At 42.4% G+C, this 12976-nt stretch overlaps 1 protein-coding gene and 1 pseudogene across 2 annotated transcripts in view; both read right to left on the minus strand.

Annotated features, from left to right (window-relative positions):
* LOC148027686 (oxidoreductase, 2OG-Fe(II) oxygenase family protein) overlaps window positions 1-12976 on the minus strand; it is a 67775-nt gene that overhangs the window by 26527 nt on the left and 28272 nt on the right. The window lies entirely within an intron of this gene.
* LOC148027688 (uncharacterized) lies at window positions 1959-3930 on the minus strand (annotated as a pseudogene).

Raw genomic sequence — 12976 nt, forward strand, 5'->3', positions numbered from 1 at the left:
AAGTACATGCTTCATCATGTATACCCACATGGGATAATTAGTGCCATCTAATTTGTCGAAGTCCCTAAACATGTTCATTTTGCTCTACCATTGCTTACTGAAATTTCTGGTTTTTTGTAACCAATTGCTGTCCAAAATACAAATGCCTTTGCAACACAAAAATAAACAAAAAAAGACCAAAAACTCACAATTTGATATCATCGATGAAGAATTTGCAGCTGAAAGGGCTCTGCTATGCAAAATGTTGATGTAGAAGGTGTAATTGGCCTCAATGTCACTGAATTTGGAAAAATTTCACAAAAGCCCTAAATTTAATTTATGAAATTTGAGCTCGAATGTGAAAAGCCCCAAATTTTGGTGCTGCAAGATCAAGCAATTTCTGAGCACAGCATGCAAAATTCCCAAAATTTTGGTGGGACCTGGGTTTTCAAGCAAAAGCCCCAAATTTGTTGAAGAAATTTAGGAAAATTTTGTATTTGCGGTAAAATCCCCAAATTTTGTGCTTATGAATGGCACTACACGCAAAGAGGAGATAATTAAGGCAGAAGGGTTTTTTCTTTTAATATGTTAAATTGCAAAAACAAAAATAGCACGTGCATAGCACAAGTGTAGTTAAGGAAGAAAAGGCAATCTAACGTGGCGCAAGCTATCGGTGACTTGAACGGGAGCAAAAGGATTTGTTGGTGTGGCAAGGCAAGCATGATGTAGCGCAGGGCTGTTTGAGCTGTCAAACACTAGCTGATAGGCCTCTGCAACAGATGATGTGGCATGCAAGCAGCGAGTGCAATGGGACAAGGCATGATTGTTTGGCAGGGCAATGCATGCTGCAATACACTGAGTCGTGAAGGGAAACAAGCTACCGACGTTGAGACAAGCTACACCTACTATTTGGCAAACTGTCGAGACCATGTTGACGGGCAAGAGACAAGGGCAAGAGACAAACAGCATGCAAGTTGTCGCTTAAAACATGCAGCACACAACCAACTGAAGGTTGCATACAAACTGAGAGGAGAGAGAGCAGCGAAGCTCAAGGCTCAACGGACTTCTCCATCTAGAAGGTAAATAAGTGCCTAAGGGATAAGGAAGCGTTCACACCAAAACATAGGAGGGACATGATAAGTGTAACATTTGGGTCATCCTGACAAGATGCCTAAGAGGAATCGAAAGTTTAGTCAAGTGATCAAATTGACCAAAAACCCAAATGACTAAGACTTTTTACTCGAGTGGTGAGGTTGACTAAAAGCATGCATAATGAGTGATCTTGGAAAGCAAAAGTAGACACTCATGATCAAAGAAACAAGCCATGGATTAATAAACTTATACGATTAAGCTCTTGAATCCGAATTCGACGACTCCTAAAATTTAGTAGGCTACTATTTTTTAAAGTTATTCAAATAGAAATGTTGTTCACATCAAAGGCTCCAAAATTTCGCAAGAAACAATTCTTTTCAATGGCTATCTCAAATTCTTAACCATTTGAAAGATTTTAGAATATAAGGTTTGGAAACTTCTTTCTTTAAAAAAGTGACATTTAGCATCTAGAATAGCGCTATGAGCATGTGTCATTTTGAAGAGACAAGTGTCTCTACACATGTCATTTTGCTCACTTGGCATTTGTAGCCTCTACTTTCCACTTTTGAACACCTAATCTATATCTTGGAGGTCTCTCTCTTCATTTCCAACAAGCTCTAACGTTGAAATTTCAACCACATGCTTTGTATTCTTCTATCTATCACTCATCCAAGAAGCACTTTCTATTTAGCTTGATCGAGTCCAAGCACTAAAGAAGAAAATCAGCTTGCTACCCAAAGTAAACAGAAATTAGGATTTCGAAATCCTAATTTTCAAAATTGCAACAAATCAACTCACTGTAAACATTTGATTTTGGACAAGGTTAAAAGGGCTGAAATTAATTTTCAAAATTAATATAATGGTTGAAAATTGCTGAAAAATGGGATTCAAAGGCTTAAACTTGGTAAAAATGCATATCCAATGGGGGAGAAGGCTGTTCTCTGACTTCCATGTGTGGCTCTGATACCCTGTGAGAGTGCACAATGGAAAGAGAAAAGTGAACACAAAGAGAACACAAGAGAGAGAAAGAACAATGCAACTACAATGGTTGAAGGTTCAAGGCTACAACAATTAGCCCCAACATGCAACTCTACACGTCAGTGTGGGCGCCACACAGTAGCATATGGATGAGAGCATGAGGAGGGCTGGCTAATCAATGAAGAATCAATGATGGATAATGGATAATGAAAGTGGGAGGCCAGGTTGTCTATATATAGGCAAAAAAGAGGGAAAACCCTAAATGTAATCAAACTCTTAAAAATAGTCAAAATTGCACAAAAAGAAATGCATTAATTTGCTCTCCATCTACTAAAGTGTCTAAAACACATAAAACGACGGAAAAACACAATGTCAAAGCTCCTAATGTCCTCAATTGACTCAGACTGAGACTCACAGGCAAAAGATGACTACACAAGACACACATGACTACTAACAATAACGGGCTTAAGTTGTGAATCTTAAATGCTAGCCCATGCACTCCCAAAGTGAGGGTCAAGAGAATCTCTATACGCCACAAGCTGCCCCTAAATTATGACTTGCAACATAGGATTTTGCTCGGTTTTGCAAAGATAAGAAGTCCATCCTGAGTTGAGCTCAACATCATGCTTTAGCCCCTCATTCCTCCAATAAGGATGCAAGATGGGAGGAACAGCATGGATTGGGCAATGAAACTAATCCCACCTATCCTACCATATCTCCTTGATTCCATCCATCCTACACGTGGATAGAAAGATTAGTTCAAAGTAATAAGTTGCCGACAAAGTTCATTGAATTATGAACACTTAAAATACAAAATGGACCAAGAGCTTGAGAAAAAAAAATCTATCTACAGCATGAGATGAGTGTACATGTATCAAAGGCACCACCAACTCTGTCCATGAACTTATAGATGAGACCCATGGTGCACTTCCTGAAGTCAAAAAGCTGCAAGGCAACAATTAGAGGCTCCATGAACCCAATGGTTGCCTCTATATCATGCCAAAAGTTGGCCTCATGGATGAGATCCTCAAACAAGACTCCCTTGGGAGTCTCCCTTTTAGGCCATGCAAGCCACCTCAAATCAACAATCATGCATCTAAATCCAATTTGACATTTGACCAGCTTCTATAGAACAATGAAAAGATAGGCAAATCTTGTGCTACAAGGCTTTGCCTACTCTATATCACAACTGGCCCTAAAAATACCAAATACCAAGGGCGTGTTGCTTGTGGCATACTAAATTCACCAAAAATTCAGCCTTCTTTATCACATCAGCCACCCATCTAAGCTTCCCTATGCCCTCGATAAGAAGATCAAGAGAGTGTGATGCATATGGTACCCAACAAATGTGTGGAAAGCTCCTCCTTACATAAGACCATGCTAGTTTGCAATTGGCTGCATTATCTGTTATCACTGAAACCACATTTCCAAGCCCAACATCCACAATCGCAGCTCTCAAGTGCTCATAGATATTGTGCCGTGTGAGCATCCGCCGAGCTATCTATGCTCATCAAGAAGCTAGTGTCAAGACAACAAGAACCAAGATATTAATAAAAGAGTGCCATTTGGTATCAAACCATCCATCACATAGTATGGTACATCCATACCTCACCCATGCAGCCTTGAAAGGCTCCAACTCCCTCTCAATGTTGACACTTCACCCTTCAACTCCATTGTGCAAAGTGTCTCATAGGATGGGAGCTTGAAGGTCTGACCTGCCTTTGCCACTACACTCAACACATTGATGAAGGCTTGCTTTCATGCATAATCAAATGGCACATAACATTCAAAAAACTACTGCCTAACAGCCCTTCTAGCCTTTTCATGCTTCAATTTCAGCCAACTTTGTTGCAATGTCCCTTTCTTCCCCTTCTGTTTCATGCTTCAATTTCAGCCAACTTTACATTCAAAAAAGTATTGCCTGACAGCCCTTCTAGCCTTTTCATGCTTCAATTTCAGCCAACTTTGTTGCAATGTCCCTTTCTTCCCCTTCTGTTTGGTAAGCATGCTTTGAGAATTACATAGCTCAGATACATTTACACTTACATTGGCAATTGGAGAGGGAGATGTGATAGGATTTAGCTAAGTTGATGTAGCTCTAGATAGTACAACATTCAGAGATGAATCTACAACCAAAGGGGGCTGCCTCATATGAACATTTTCATAAATTCCCAACTAAGATTTTTTTGCTAGATGGAAGGCCTCTGGATCTCCACGCACGCAACAATCACATCGTCTAGAATGTCACCATTACAAGCAGCAATCCATTGCCCAAGAATATTCAAGAGATCGGCTTTCAAGCGTGGAGCACTTCCTTTGTAAAGATTGTTTCAATGCTTGCACCTTCACCGAAAGCCCCAATGTTTGATTCATCCACGATAATCTCCACCTCTGCCCATCCCACAAATTTAAAATGTGCCATTGTTGTTCATGGGAAGAAGAGAGTAGAAGAGGAGGAAGAGAAGAGGAAAGCATAGTACCCCGAAACGGCATTTAGGGGTTGTCGAAAAGGACCGGTTGTTTTGGACCAAAACGGAAATGGCACACCAGCGTTTCGACATCTTGTGGTCCGTTTCGGGGCAGTGTATTGCCGGTTATCCAAGCCCCACGGAGAAAACCCAAGCACATCCAAATCACGATCGTCCCTGCAAGCCGCACTCAACACTCTATCTCCCGCCGCCTCCTCTAGCTCCCGCTGCCGCCGCCGCCACCTCCTCCTCCTCCCATTACCTAAAGGCTAATCATGGCGTTAGATTCATATTGGAGGCACTTCGCTCCAATCAAGGGATACAAGGGCTTCGGTAGATCAAAAAAGTGGCAGTGCAACTATTGTGGATTGGAGAAATCAGGGAGCGTAACACACGTGAAAGACCACTTGGCATGCATCCAGACTACAGTTGCCAGTTGTTCATTAATATTGATACTTATTACTCAATAGTTACTAGAGTTTAGAGACTAATACACAGTGCTCAGTGCTCACCAAACTTTGGAGTTTTGACAAATTATTCACATGACGTAATTACATGTATCATTGTATCTTGATTTCACTTATTATGCATCTTGATTCTTGTTCCATTGTTCTTGATGTCAGCCTCCACTATTCTTGATGTTAGTCTTCACACTGCTCTTTAGATCATAGATAATTCATGAGTCATAAATTATAATTCATTTTGTTGCCTTAAGTTTTGAAAATTGAGTCTTAATTGTGTTAAGCTATTAAGTTTCAACCATTGATTCTTGACTCTTCAATCTTCACTCGTGAGTAGTGACATGTGTAATGAATCATGATTTCAATCATATAACATGAAGACTCAAAGTTTTGTATGAAATTTGCATACATGTTGTTGTACACATTGATATATTTACATACCCACATAATACTGTGTTTATTTTAGTGTACAATCCAAAATGTCGTTTTCCCATTTCCAAAATCTAGCCGAAACTCCAATTTTTCCAGTTTTTGAAACTCCCTCGTACTATGGAGGAAAAAAGAGAGGAGAAAGAAGAAAGAAGAAAGTGAAGCAAGAGGAGAAGAAGTGGGAGAAAGCAAGCGGCTAAGAAGGTGGGGAAAAGAAGTGAGTTGGTGACTAGATAGCGAGAGAAGAAAGCTACAAAATTTGCCCGCAAGACGGGTGAAGACAAGAGTGAAACAAGCGCACGACGAACACGCCAACCAGGTTGCATGCGAGACAGGAGAAGATGAGAGAGACAAGACAAGCTGGATGCGCAACGAAAGGTACATTTTTGTTTCATCCCCCCCCCCCCCCCCCCGACGGCCCTCTCGAGACAATAGACTAACATTAGCCTTTGTTTTTCGAAAGTCTAATCTTACTTTTTCTTTTTTTTGCACCCCCCTTCCCCCCGCCCCCCGCCCCCCCCGCCGCTTCCACCCACATTTTTTATACAAAGAAACTTTTTATACATTAAGAAACATTTCATAAGTTTCAAAAGCAAAAATGTGTTTCTTCACAGTTATGACCAAAGCACTACCTCAAGAGAAGTTTAAGGCTTTTTGAAAGTCCTTGTACTTGCTACCATTTGGTGATTGATCTTCCTGTACCTCCATCACATTGGCACTCCAAGGGGTATTAGAATTTGCAAATTCTATGGGCAGTGCCCAATGTTTTAGTTATTTAGTTTGCAATGTGAATACAACTAAAGTAGTAAGTTGTGTCACTACATTTTGAGTTAGTTGACTCCAATTGAGTTAGGGGGTTAGGTCTATCTTAGACCTAAGTTATACTTTCATTCTATCACTTTTAGTTCAGCAAGTACACTCTTCATTTTCAGCTCTCACACTATCTACTATTCACTTTCTCATTTCTCTCCTCCATAGTTGCCTATTTTCAACAGTTCATAATTGTAAATGAGCATAAACAGGCTATAGCTGTTAGATATGATCAATGCCCCACCCTCATTAGGTGCTACCAATGATCCATGGTGCTCAAAGTTGTAAGGCCCCCATTATGAGGAGAAGCCAAGTGTGAGCCCGGACATTGGTGGAGTCCTGACTTGTATATCAGATGAGGTCTATGTGACCGCCCGATGGTAAAGGGAATATTCCCTGGAATATTCCCTGGCCGACTAGTGGATGCTCATATGGTAGGTCGGTCAGCAGGCCGACCTAACGACCTTCGCGGGCTATAAAAGCTAACCCCCTTCGCAGCCATCTCTCACTCATCTTTCACCCAGTCAAAGTTGTTGTTCCAGCTAGCCTTAAGCTCTTCACCTATCTTCTTTCTAGATCGCCATCTAAGCTTCACACAGTGGAAGCGCACGGGTGGACAGAGCCATCTTTGTATCAGTTGTTTGAAGTTAAAGAATTTACTGATTCTCCTCTTATCTGTTGTGTACTCTCTATCTCTTTCTCAGATTCTGTTCGCTACGCCGTGTAATATTTTACATGGTATCAGAGCCCAGGGAGCTCTGGAGATCGGAGAGCGTGCAAGAGGCAAAGGCTTCAACAACAAAGAGAAACTATGTCGACTTCCGGAAGCGGTGCAGGAGGTGGTGTTACTGTACCGGCTATTCAAACACTGAGGATTCGTCCATCAACCTTCAGCGAAGGCAAGTTAGATGGTACAAACTACACCTTGTGGAAGTTCAAAATTACAACTATCCTTGATTCTTATGAGCTTCTGGAGACTGTGCTGGGGACTGACGCAGAACCACAGCCTATCCCCGACCCATCAAATCCTAGTGTGATGATTCCTCCGAATGCAGATCTTCTACGAGCTTGGAAACGAAGGAATGCAGATGCATTGTGTGCCTTAGTTACAAGCTGTTCTGACAGTGTTTTGACTTTGATTCAGCATACAACCAAAGCGTCAGAGGCTTGGAATGTACTAAGGAGTCAGTATGAAACACGAAACCAAACAAGGATTCAAAACTTGGAGAATCAACTAGCAGCGGAGAAGTTTGCTGAAGGAGAGACGGTTGAAGCATTCATCACTCGGATTAAGAATCTGCGCGACCAGATGGCTGGCGCTGGGATACAAAAGACTAGCGAAGAGCTAGCTCGGAGGTGTCTTCGGATTTGTCCACAAAAGTTTGATGGACTGGTAACTGCCCTTAATACTCAGGTGAGACCTCAAGCTTTGACTTTTGAGGAGTTTTGTGCATTATTAATGAAGGAGGAGTTGAGGCTAAAAGCCCGAGAAGGAAGCAACAATGGAGATGCTGCATTCTCTGCCAATGCAAAAGGCAAAGGTGTTTCCTCCACCAAAAATGATGGTGACAAAAAGAAGAAGGGCGGCAAGAAGAAGTTTCAAGGAGAGTGCTTCTACTGCAAGAAGAAAGGACATGCAATTGCAGATTGTCGTGTCAAGAAGGCAGATGAAAAGAATGGTACCCTTAAAAGTAAAGGGAAAGAGATAGCCAATACGGCTGAAGCAGAGTTGGAATTATTCATGGCGACCATTGAGGAAGTGTGCTCCTCGGCACAAGAAGAATCTGTAAACGCCCTGAACAACGTAGTATGCTTAACAATTATGATATTTGCTTGTTTTCGAGATTTAATATAAAAGAGAATGAACACTTAAAGCTGAAAATGAAAATTACTCACAAAATTACAGCCATGAAAATGTAAAAGTAATGGAGACAAGATTGAGGGTTGAAGATGGGCAACCCCCCCCGAAGGAATGTATTTCTGCTCAACCCAAGTCCCTTAGGGAAGAGCTCAGTTACAATCAACCTGAGAGTGAGAAGAAGTAATTCTCACTCTCACAAGATCATGCAAAGATGTACAAACACACATGCATTATCTATTATGCAATGATAAGAACTGATTTCTTTACAATACGAGAGAAGAAAAAGGGAAATTCAGCCTTTCTCCATCGTTGATCAGCAGTACATGAATAGGGCTTACTTCTTGTAGCTAAAATGGAAGAAAGAGCTCGAGAAGGAGGTGCTGTAATGAATTTACAGGCTTGCTGTCTTGTAAAAAAAACAGTGATAGAAGAGGGAATATGGAGGAATTTGATAATGGAGAAGTGGGGGATGATGATGGGGATGGATGGGGCCAGTTTCTGGCTATCTGTGGGTGCTGTACATGAGTTTACAGCAAAGAAAAATGATGATGAATGAAGAAAAACGAGCTCTTATTTATAGGAGAGGGGAGAGCTAGTACAAAAGGGAAAAGTGGAGTAGCACAAGACAAGTGTCTTGACACTTGTCTCTTCTCTATGGCCTTCCTTTTTGGGTTGAATACTGTCAAGAATAGAAACAACCAAATTTAGTAAGCACAGTCAGAGTACAGAACTTACTATTTTTAGAATGATATCCCTATTTTTTAGGACTAGCATTTTTAGGCTAATTCGAGGCTCCTAAATTTTAGGGATCTCCTAAAATTTAGGGACCTCCTAAAATTTAGGGACCCCCCCAATATGGGTGTCATATGAAAGCTTTTTCCGTGTACATCGCAAAAATGGTATCCGAATCTTCATGTGACTTCCCTATGCAAAGAAATGTGCATTTCAAGCTTTCAGCCCACACATGCACATTATACAAGCATTTCATGATCATGCCATCTTGTTGATTGTAACTGTTTGTTCTGGTGGATCTAGCCCACACTTCAAGGCATCAATCCTTTCTGTGTGCGAGTCTAACCCTGATATGCGTGAGTTCTAGTCACAGGCGCCCAATCGGGTCATATAGGTGGAAGTGTGAACTATCTTTTCTCTAACCCACCGTGTGGGTCCACCATAACCTATGACCACTCATCAGTGGCCAGCTCCAATGCACTTTTCTTTATATCTAATTAGTGCAAAGGAAATAAATTTAATAAATCATTATATAGACAAATTAATGAAAAAGGATACAAATTCTGTTTCTATAGAGTTGTGACAGAATCTACCACTGACTCATGGATATTAGATAGTGGGGCCTCCCGTCACATGACCAACAAGAAAGATCTATACAGTTCTATGCAGCCTCTACAAGAATCCATCACTGTGACAGTTGGAAATGATGCTAAATGCCCTGCTGCGGGCACATGTACTATTTCTTTTGTTGCTGCAAATGGTGAAGTCAAAAAGCTTTCAAATGTGTTGTATGTTCCCGAAATCAGGAGAAATCTCTTATCAATTACTGCCATAACTGATCTTGGTCATGAAGTGAGGTTCAAGAAGACAGGTGCAGAAATTATTGATAGTGCTGGCACAATTGTTGGCAAAAGAGAAAGAAGGAACAATCTGTATGAGCTAAGTGCTCTTACAGCCACCGCTGGAGTGGGCACAAGTAAGCTTTGGCATGAAAGATTTGGACACATCGGATTTGCAGTATTGAAGGAGATGCAAAAGCAAGGTATAGTTGCTCACCTATCTACAATAACTGAATTGAAGGAACCATGTGAAGCTTGTATGATGGGCAAGCAACAGAGAAAGGCATTTCCACAAGAAAGCAAGAATAGAGCACAGGCTCCTCTAGAGTTGGTGCATGCTGACTTGTGTGGTAAGATGCCTACACAGGCCTTGGGGGGATCTTCTTATTTTATGTTGATTGTCGACGACTACAGTAGGAAGATGTGGGTGTACTTCCTTCGTGATAAGGCTCAAGCTTTTGGTAAGTTTAAAGAATGGCTAATACTTGTTGAGAATGAAACAGGGAAAAGTGTGAAGAAATTTAGAACAGATGGTGGTGGTGAGTTCAACTCAAAGGAGTTTGAAGGCTTTTGCAAGAGCAAAGGGATCAAGCATCAATTGACGACGCCTCACACACCTCAGTAGAACGGTGTTGTGGAACGCAGGAATCGCACCATTGTGGAGATGGCAAGATGCATCCTAAAGGGCAAGGGATTGCCTAACCATTTTTGGGCTGAAGCTATTAATACTGCAGTCTACATTCTAAATCGGAGCTATACAAAGGCTCTCAAGGGAAAAACACCTCATGAGGCTTACACTGGTAAGAAACCATCTGTCTCACATTTCAGAATTTTTGGATGTGAATGTTATGCACATGTTCCAGATGAGAAGAGAAACAAGTTACAACCAAAAAGCAAAAAATGTATCTTCTTAGGTTATAGTGATGAGCAGAAGGCTTACAAATTATATGACCAAGAGGCAAAGAAGATCATCGCGAGCCGTGATGTGGTGTTCAAGGAGGAGCCGCATACAGTGGAGGAGGAGAAGGCAAGTTCTTCCACTTTATCATCAAGCGAAGAAGTAGTCCACTATGAACCTGTCCCGAGAGCTATCCCTATCCTTAAGGAGGAGGAAGCATCATCTTCAGATGATGAGGAAAAAGTTCACCAACCTGACATCACCCCACCGGAAAAGCCATTGCCGCACTGGGTGAAGCAGCTCTATGACCACAATAATCCTATGCCTGCATCTGTTGAGGAGAAGGCAGACAGACCAAGGAGGTCTCAGAGAATAAAGGAGCAAAGAAGGGCTTCTACTCACATAGTCAATATGGTCTTGATGGTTGAGATTATGAGAGAAGTAAAGGAGCCAGCTGATTTAGAAGAAGCACTTGCAGATCCATCATGGAAGGCTGCTATGCATGCCGAGTATGACAGCATAATGAAGGATGACACTTGGGAGCTAGTGGATCGACCAGCAAAGCGGAAGGTTATTGGCACCAAGTGGATCTGAAAGGTAAAGTACAAGGCTGATGGTACCTTAGAAAAGTACAAAGCTAGACTGGTTGCCCAAGGATTTTCACAAGTTGAAGGGTTTGATTTTCAAGAGTCATTTGTCCCAACTGCCGGAATGACCACTATCGCACGGTACTTGCAGTGGCTGCCCACAAGAAGTGGCCAGTGTACCAAATGGATGTTAAGTCAGCGTTCTTAAATGGTGACCTCAAGGAGGAGGTGTACGTGGCTCAGCCACCAGGGTTTGAGGCCCCCCATTCTGAGAACAAAGTGTGTAAACTGAAGAAGGCATTGTATGGGCTGAAACAAGCCCCCAGAGCATGGTACCAGCGGATAGATAGGTTCTTTTTAAACCTAAACTTCAAAAGATGTGCCTCAGATGCTAACTTGTATGTTTACAGGGATGGTAAAAAGTCTGTAGTGATTGTCCTATATGTGGACGACCTTCTTATTACAGGTGACTATGAAGATATAATCAACCAAACTCGAAAGGCTTTGAGTTCTGAGTTTGAAATGACAGATTTGGGCTTGCTGCACTATTGTTTGGGGATTGAAGTCTGGCAAGAGCCAGGAAAGATCTTCATCTCTCAGAAGAAGTATGCATGGGAGATCTTGAAGGCATTTGGCATGACCGAGTGCAAGGAGATAGCTACACCTATGGAGGTGAATGCGAAGTTATCCGTCGAGGATACATCAGCACTAGCAGACATTGGGAGGTATAGGAGGTTGGTCGGCAGTCTGATCTACTTGTGTAACACCAGACCAGATATCAGTTTTGCTGTTGGTGTTTTGAGCAGGTTCTCAAACAAACCTCATGAGAGTCATTGGAAGGCTGGGATGCGAGTGCTCAGATACTTGAAGAAAACTCTTGACTATGGTATCACATACAGTTTCAGAACTTCTCTTGTGGGGAACTGACTCAGATTGGGCAGGAGACATTAATTCCAGGAAGTCAGTTTCTGGTTATTGTTTCTCTTTGGGTTCAGGAATTTTCTCTTGGATTAGTAAAAAGCAACCAACAGTGGCATTGTCTTCTACCGAAGCAGAGTACAAGGCAGCTTGTTTTGCTGCATGTGAGGCCATATGGTTGAGAAGAATTCTATGGCATATGGGAGTGCAGGATGAAGAACCAACTGTGCTGAGATGTGACAATCAGAGTTACATCGCCATTGCCAAAAATCCAGTGTTTCATGCACGCACCAAACATATAGAGATCCAGTATCACTATGTGCGAGATTTGATGGAGGATGGGATAGTGGAATTGGTCTACTGTCCGACAGAGGAGAATGGAGCAGATATCTTCACCAAAGCACTTACGAAGGATCTGCTTCAAGTTCATCTTCAGAGACTCGGCATTGGGCCGAGGAGATAGTTCACCTATGGGTGGACATTGAGGGGGGGTGTTAGATATGATCAATGCCCCACCCTCATTAGGTGCTACCAATGATCCATGGTGCTCAAAGTTGTAAGGCCCCCATTATGAGGAGAAACCAAGTGTGAGCCCGGACATTGGTGGAGTCCTGACTTGTATATCAGATGAGGTCTATGTGACCGGATGGCAAAAAGGTGACCATTGTGGGTCTAATCTTTGGGTTAGACGGAGAGGTTAAGTTGGTAGCAACTCGAGGCACATTGCATTGAGGTGCGTGGTAAGGGAGTTAAAAGGGGACCCTATTGTGGGGTCCGGGGGCCGCGGAAGCGGCCCCTGGTTGGGGGTTCCCAGGGGGGCCAACGGCCCCCCTGGCGGGGGTTCAGGGGCAGCGCCCCCGGCCCGATGGTAAAGGGAATATTCCCTGGAATATTCCCTGGCCGACTAGTGGAGGCTCATATAGT

This window comes from Lygodium microphyllum, chromosome 12 (assembly GCF_053477565.2).
Source record: "Lygodium microphyllum isolate KBCC chromosome 12, Lygodium_microphyllum_v1.1.10, whole genome shotgun sequence".
NCBI classification, from domain to species: Eukaryota; Viridiplantae; Streptophyta; class Polypodiopsida; order Schizaeales; family Lygodiaceae; genus Lygodium; species Lygodium microphyllum.